This window comes from Dermacentor andersoni, unplaced genomic scaffold (genome assembly GCF_023375885.2).
Source record: "Dermacentor andersoni unplaced genomic scaffold, qqDerAnde1_hic_scaffold ctg00000619.1, whole genome shotgun sequence".
Lineage (NCBI taxonomy): Eukaryota > Metazoa > Arthropoda > Arachnida > Ixodida > Ixodidae > Dermacentor > Dermacentor andersoni.
Genome location: NW_027315301.1, coordinates 35,001 through 42,090, shown reverse-complemented (window position 1 = coordinate 42,090; position 7,090 = coordinate 35,001). Strand labels below are relative to the sequence as shown.

The window sequence follows — 7,090 nt, the reverse complement described above, 5'->3', positions numbered from 1 at the left end:
ACAAAGTCCGAAACGACGTCAGCCGGGGCGTCGAGCACGCCGCCCGCACTGTTCGCACGCGTGCTCGGAAATGGCGAAGGGGCCGCGCTAGCGTGCCTTGAATCGGTGAGCGGCGGTACCGCGGCGATCGCCAGAGCTCGAATCCGCCCTGCAAAAGCCAAATATTGGCGCTCGGCTCGGCGCAGTACGCGGCCGCGTCGCACGAGTACGGCCCCATGGAGGTCTGGGCACTTATCGCTGCTACTGTAAGGGGCCGTACGGCCCCGGCCGACATTGTACCGTAGTGCGATTTTCGGCTTGCGCGTGCTCGTGGCGTAGTCCGCGCACCGTTCCGACGTCGACAATCGTGCCCACGACTACGCGAGCGCTGGAAGAGACAAAGTCCGAAACCGCGTGTGCCGGGGCGGCGCGAGCGCGACGCCTTTGACGCAACTTTTGCGTACAAGCCGCCGCACGGCCACGACGGAGCCGGTGTCACCCTGCAGAGGGCTGCACTATAGCACGCCGGGAACCGGCAAAGAACCGCGCAGACGTCGTCGTTGGCCGCGGCGTTGCCGCGAGCACGCGAAGAGACAAAGTCCGAAACGACGTCAGCCGGGGCGTCGAGCACGCCGCCCGCACTGTTCGCACGCGTGCTCGGAAATGGCGAAGGGGCCGCGCTAGCGTGCCTTGAATCGGTGAGCGGCGGTACCGCGGCAATCGCCAGAGCTCGAATCCGCCCTGCAAAAGCCAAATATTGGCGCTCGGCTCGGCGCAGTACGCCGCCGCGTCGCACGAGTACGGCCCCATGGAGGTCTGGGCACTTATCGCTGCTACTGTAAGGGGCCGTAGGGCCCCGGCCGACATTGTACCGTAGTGCGATTTTCGTCTTGCGCGTGCTCGTGGCGGTGTCCGCGCACCGTTCCGAAGTCGACAATCGTGCCCACGACTACGCGAGCGCTGGAAGAGACAAAGTCCGAAACCGCGTGTGCCGGGGCGGCGCGAGCGCGACGCCTTTGACGCAACTTTTGCGTACAAGCCGCCGCACGGCCACGACGGAGCCGGTGTCACCCTGCAGAGGGCTGCACTATAGCACGCCGGGAACCGGCAAAGAACCGCGCAGACGTCGTCGTTGGCCGCGGCGTTGCCGCGAGCACGCGAAGAGACAAAGTCCGAAACGACGTCAGCCGGGGCGTCGAGCACGCCGCCCGCACTGTTCGCACTCGTGCTCGGAAATGGCGAAGGGGCCGTGCTAGCGTGCCTCGAATCGATCGGCCGGGGGCCCCGTAGGGCGACAGAAAGGCAATTGTGCAGGAAACCGTACTGGCCATTAGCGAGAAATTGCCGTTCGCGCATTCGGTAGACGCGCTGCGCTTTCACGACTTCGGCATTGTGCTGCCGACGTAAGCTTTCAATCTTGCTCGCGGCGTTACGAGGCGGCACGATTTTCGCCAAACGCTCGTCGAAAGTGGCACGAGTACGGCCCCATGGAGGTCTGGGTACTTATCGCTGCTATTATATGGGGGTCCCAGAGAGCAGTCGCCCCCAAAGCGACCTGGGTGTTTGATATGCGGCGGGCTTCGTGCCCGTCAAGCGTGTCCCCGGTATCGCTCCCGTGGATCCCACAGCTGACGTCTGCAGCCTCATCCGCTTGATGCGTTAGGGGCTGGTTGTCGGACGACGCTTTTTCCACGATATCGAAGTGTGTTCCGCATCGTCCTCGGACGAATCAAATACGAAAGCGCCGAAGGCGCGGGCGTGACCCGTCGCCTAGCGGCTTTGCCGTCTCGGCTACGTTGCAAGTGTCGGTCGGTCCACCAGTGCTGCGGGCTCGAGAGAAACCGCAAGCCGCGATCGAGTCGACACAACCGGTCTATCGAGAATGTTGCGTGCTTCTTGCCGCGTGGCGATACCCGGCCCTGCGGGGAGGGCGCCGTAGCGAGCTCGAACGCCGTCGTCTCGGACTGTGCAAAGTGCTACCCTTTGCGAGAACGAAGCGTGTTGGGGCGCCTGAAGGTGGCCTCGGCATCGCAAAAACGGCGTCCGGCCTGCTTGAAAGGCTGGACGCGCAGTTGAACGATTACCTGGTTGATCCTGCCAGTAATCATATGCTTGTCTCAAAGATTAAGCCATGCATGTCTAAGTACATGCCGAAATAAGGCGAAACCGCGAATGGCTCATTAAATCAGTTATGGTTCCTTAGATCGTTTCTTCCTACTTGGATAACTGTGGCAATTCTAGAGCTAATACATGCAGTGAGCCTGAAGCCCTTTGGGCGACGGGTGCTTTTATTAGACCAAGATCGATCGGGTTTCGGCCCGTATTGTGTGGTGACTCTGGATAACTTTGTGCTGATCGCATGGCCACGAGCCGGCGACGTTTCTTTCAAGTGTCTGCCTTATCAACTTTCGATGGTAGGTTACTTGCTTACCATGGTTGTTACGGGTAACGGAGAATCAGGGTTCGATTCCGGAGAGGGAGCCTGAGAAACGGCTACCACATCCAAGGAAGGCAGCAGGCGCGCAAATTACCCACTCCCGGCACGGGGAGGTAGTGACGAAAAATAACAATACGGGACTCTTTTGAGGCCCCGTAATTGAAATGAGTACACTCTAAATCCTTTAACGAGGATCAATTGGAGGGCAAGTCTGGTGCCAGCAGCCGCGGTAATTCCAGCTCCAATAGCGTATACTAAAGCTGCTGCGGTTAAAAAGCTCGTAGTTGGATCTCAGTTCCAGACGAGTAGTGCATCTACCCGATGCGACGGCTCGGACTGAACATCATGCCGGTCCTTTCTTGGTGCACTTCATTGTGTGCCTCGAGAAGGCCGGTGCTTTTACTTTGAAAAAATTAGAGTGCTCAACGCAGGCGAGTCGCCTGAATAAACTTGCATGGAATAATAGAACAAGACCTCGTTTCTGTTCTGTTGGTTTTTGGAATACGAGGTAATGATTAAGAGGGACAGACGGGGGCATTCGTATTGCGGCGCTAGAGGTGAAATTCTTGGACCGTCGCAAGACGAACTACTGCGAAAGCATTTGCCAAGAATGTTTTCTTTGATCAAGAACGAAAGTCAGAGGTTCGAAGGCGATCAGATACCGCCCTAGTTCTGACCATAAACGATGCCAACCAGCGATCCGCCTGAGTTACTCAAATGACTCGGCGGGCAGCTTCCGGGAAACCAAAGTGTTTGGGTTCCGGGGGAAGTATGGTTGCAAAGCTGAAACTTAAAGGAATTGACGGAAGGGCACCACCAGGAGTGGAGCCTGCGGCTTAATTTGACTCAACACGGGAAAACTTACCCGGCCCGGACACTGGGAGGATTGACAGATTGAGAGCTCTTTCTTGATTCGGTGGATGGTGGTGCATGGCCGTTCTTAGTTGGTGGAGCGATTTGTCTGGTTAATTCCGATAACGAACGAGACTCTAGCCTATTAAATAGGTGCGGGGTTCCCAGCACCTTACAACCTTCTTAGAGGGACAAGCGGCTCCTAGCCGCACGAAACAGAGCAATAACAGGTCTGTGATGCCCTTAGATGTCCGGGGCCGCACGCGCGCTACACTGAAGGAAGCAGCGTGTCTTTATCCCTGTCTGAAAGGACTGGGTAACCCGTGGAACTTCTTTCGTGATTGGGATAGGGGCTTGCAATTGTTCCCCTTGAACGAGGAATTCCCAGTAAGCGCGAGTCATAAGCTCGCGTTGATTACGTCCCTGCCCTTTGTACACACCGCCCGTCGCTACTACCGATTGAATGATTTAGTGAGGTCTTCGGACCGATGTCCGGCGCGGCCTTTCGGTTGCGCCGGTCTGTTGGAAAGATGACCAAACTTGATCATTTAGAGGAAGTAAAAGTCGTAACAAGGTTTCCGTAGGTGAACCTGCGGAAGGATCATTACCGGATTGTGAAGGGTGGCGAGCGCCATTGTTTCTACCCCGTGTGGGTGAAGCAGCTCGCTGCGCCCGACGCTTTCCGCCGCTGGCCCCGCTTGGACGCGGGGACGGCTATACCCGAACATGCCGGGGACTGCCTGAATTTTGAGGGGCGCCCCGTGCCAAATTTGTTGCGCCCAGTGGACGCCGGCTGCAACCTTGGACGGTTGGCTTGGCCGCGCCCGCGGGTAGAAACGGCGTAACGCACACTGGGTGGGCTTTCTGTCCGCTTTGGCGCTCTTGCGCGGAATGGGAGTAAGACGACCCGACCTGCTGCTTTGCCCAGTACGAGGGGAACGGCGAAGCGTGCGGTCGGTCAAGGAACTGACGGTCGAGAGCTAATGCCGCTGCCGCTTAGTACACACACGGAACCGTGGTGCGAGCGCTCTCCCGTCCTCCGCGGCAAACGCTGCCGAGTCTGAAAAGGCTGGCGGCTGCCGGTCGCTTCCTGCGGCGAGTATGGAGTAACGACCCGACTTTGTTGCCACCCAAGTACTAAAGGAACGGTGTGGCGCTCGGTCGGTCATGGAACTGTCGGTATGAGGGTGCGGCTGCCAAGTACGGAAGGAACCGTGGCCTAAAGTGCTCTCCCGTCCTCCGCGGCAAATGCCACCGAGTCCGAAAGGGCCGGAGGCTGCCGGTCGGCTCCTGCTCGTGACGCGCGAGGTGTCGAGATCGCGGTTTAATGCGACGACGTCTGCAGGCTATTCGCCCGCCGCCGAGGGAAAGGCGGCGTTGCTGCGAAGTACCGAAGGAAACGCGGCTTTGCTACGTCGGAAGCGTTCTGCGGTTAGCGGACTTGTGCGCTTTGGGAAGGCGCCGCACGTCGAAAGAGGAAGTACGGACAGACGAGGGACTGTAGTCCCGGTTTCGAACGCACTTGCGGCCAGGCCCTTGCTGGCTTCGTCTTCCGCCTCAAGTAGACTTGTTGTGGCGCCGGCGCAGGGAGCCGTCCCTGGCACTGGCCGAGTGGTTTTGGAGAGCTGCGCGAGTACGCGCGCCGGGCTCTTGTCTTTCGTCTCAAGTAGGCTGTTGGATCAACAGCGGTTATGCTGCGGCGATCTGCCGATGCGAAAGTGTGTGTGTGTTTGAGGCCCTTCTATGAACCTACTGCTGACTGAAGCGAAGCACGTCGATGGGGGTGAAGCCCTGCCCGTGGCCGTGTAGCCGTTAAAGACTCCACAGCGGCTTAGCCCTAATCATGGCTCTGTCGCTCTTTGCAATTTTTAGTGGAGCGATGTGAACGTGCACACGAGACACACGGGTCCGGTGGATGGTTGGCAGGTAAAACCGGCTTCGAGTGCGCGCAAACGGCATAAGGTGCCTCGAGGGCAAGCGAGGAAGGCGTGGGCGCAAAACACACGCGCGAGTAGCAGGAGTGGAGTGCCATTAGGCTTTCAGCTGCTGAGACGCGGCCGCCGAAAGAGCGAGACTGGAGGAGCGCACGCCGAAAGGCGCTCTTCGAAACCACACACAGGGAGACGCCACGTGCCTAAAACCCTGGTTGTACTGTACTGAATTGAACAAACTATTTTTCACGACTCTAAGCGGTGGATCACTCGGTTCTCGGGTCGATGAAGAACGCAGCCAGCTGCGAGACTTGGTGTGAATTGCAGGACACACTGAGCACTGATTCTTTGAACGCACATTGCGGCCTTGGGTCTTCCCTTGGCTTCGTCTGTCTGAGGGTCGGATCACATATCAAGAGAGACTTCGGCGCACAGGGAACGTGCGTCCGTCGACTCGTTTTGACCGCGTCGGCATCATGGACAGTACGTTGAGCGCTAAAGCCACGCGCCAGCGGCCTCACGAGAGGGAGACGGTGGCAAACCGTTGTGCCAATTCTTCGAAAAGACGGAAACGAGGCAATACTACTGCAGCGTGACGAGTGCGCGCCTCTAGTAAGACCGCCGCAGGATGGAGTCGGATACCTGCAGGGAAAGAGCGGTCCAAGCACGAGGCGCGAACGTCTGTTGCCATGTAGCGCGCACGTTTGCGAGAGAGTCGGAAGCGCACGCTTGCGTGCACGGAAAACGTGGGAATGAAACGCCGGCCGATTCCCGCGCCGTGCGCAAAGCCAGCGCGATCGCAATTTGCGCTGTTTGCCTTCGAAGTACGTCGAGCTCCAGAGCTGGTCGCTCGTTCACGTCACCGCAGCTGTGTGGGCGCCCTTCCGGGCTTCGTCGCAGGAATGGGAATCGGCAGATTCTTGCGAGGAGCGGGGAGGAGAAGGGTGGCCCCCGAAAGCGGTTCGACGCGACAGCGCCGTCTGCGAGCGAGAAGAGTCACGGCACGGCGGAGAATTGCCGCGAAACGGAAAATGTCTCCTTCGAGAGCGTGGGTGCCCCGTTGGCGGAGCTGAAGCGTTCCGTCGTAGTCCGCCGTCGGTCCAAGTGCTTCGCAGTCTCTGTCCCCTAAAGACTGGGCCACTCCAGTTGGGGCAGGGGCGACGCTACACGAGACGATGCCTCCCGCCAGGTTTTAGTCGCCCCTGCGGTGCCCGCTGAAGCGGCGCGCTGCTAAGGCGATCTTTGCCTCGGTGGTGTTTGGGCTTCAGACACGGTCGCTTACCACGCAACTGCTCGTGCGCCGCACGCGCGCAGGCGGTTCACCGCCTGCCAGCCTCGTCTATAAGTAGCTCCGTGTTGGGCGAAGGACGTGGTAGGGCGTCGCACTCGGTTGGCGCTGGGTTTTCGAACGTGTCGAGTCCTTTTCGGCATACCGCTCGTATGACGCACGCGCGCAGGCGTTGTGCCGCCTGCCAGCCTCGTCCGTAAGGACGTGGCAGGGCGTCGTACTCGGTCGTGCTGGAATGGGCGAAAGCGATGTATCCGTTGTCGACCTCAGATCAGGCGAGACAACCCGCTGAATTTAAGCATATCACTAAGCGGAGGAAAAGAAACCAACAGGGATTCCCCGAGTAGCTGCGAGCGAAACGGGACCGAGCCCAGCACCGAATCCCCCGTCCTTGCAGGCGGTCGGGAAATGTGGTGTATGGGAGGCGACGTTCTCGGGTGTTTGCGACGGTGCAAGTCCCCCTGACAGGGGCTTGTCCCAGAGTGGGTGCCAGGCCCGTCTCCGCCGTTGCGCGCCCGGGATGAAGCCTCCCGTGAGTCGGGTTGCTTGAGAGTGCAGCCCTAAGTGGGTGGTAAACTCCATCTAAGGCTAAATACGACCGAG

The 7,090-nt window shown here is 59.1% G+C and overlaps 3 non-coding genes across 3 annotated transcripts in view; all 3 read left to right on the top strand.

Moving 5' to 3' along the window:
- Positions 1-2,060: 2,060 nt before the first annotated feature.
- On the top strand, positions 2,061-3,875 carry LOC140214769 (small subunit ribosomal RNA). Its single transcript, XR_011891699.1, has one exon. It is a non-coding gene; the product is annotated as a small subunit ribosomal RNA (ribosomal RNA).
- Positions 3,876-5,449: 1,574 nt separating this feature from the next.
- LOC140214772 (5.8S ribosomal RNA) lies at positions 5,450-5,602 on the top strand. Its single transcript, XR_011891702.1, has one exon. It is a non-coding gene; the product is annotated as a 5.8S ribosomal RNA (ribosomal RNA).
- A 1,146-nt stretch (positions 5,603-6,748) lies between these two features.
- The window catches only part of LOC140214771 (large subunit ribosomal RNA), a 3,959-nt gene continuing 3,617 nt past the window's right edge, over positions 6,749-7,090 (top strand). Inside the window, exon 1 of the ribosomal RNA XR_011891701.1 lies at positions 6,749-7,090. This exon is cut by the window's right edge and continues 3,617 nt beyond it. This is a non-coding gene — a ribosomal RNA (large subunit ribosomal RNA).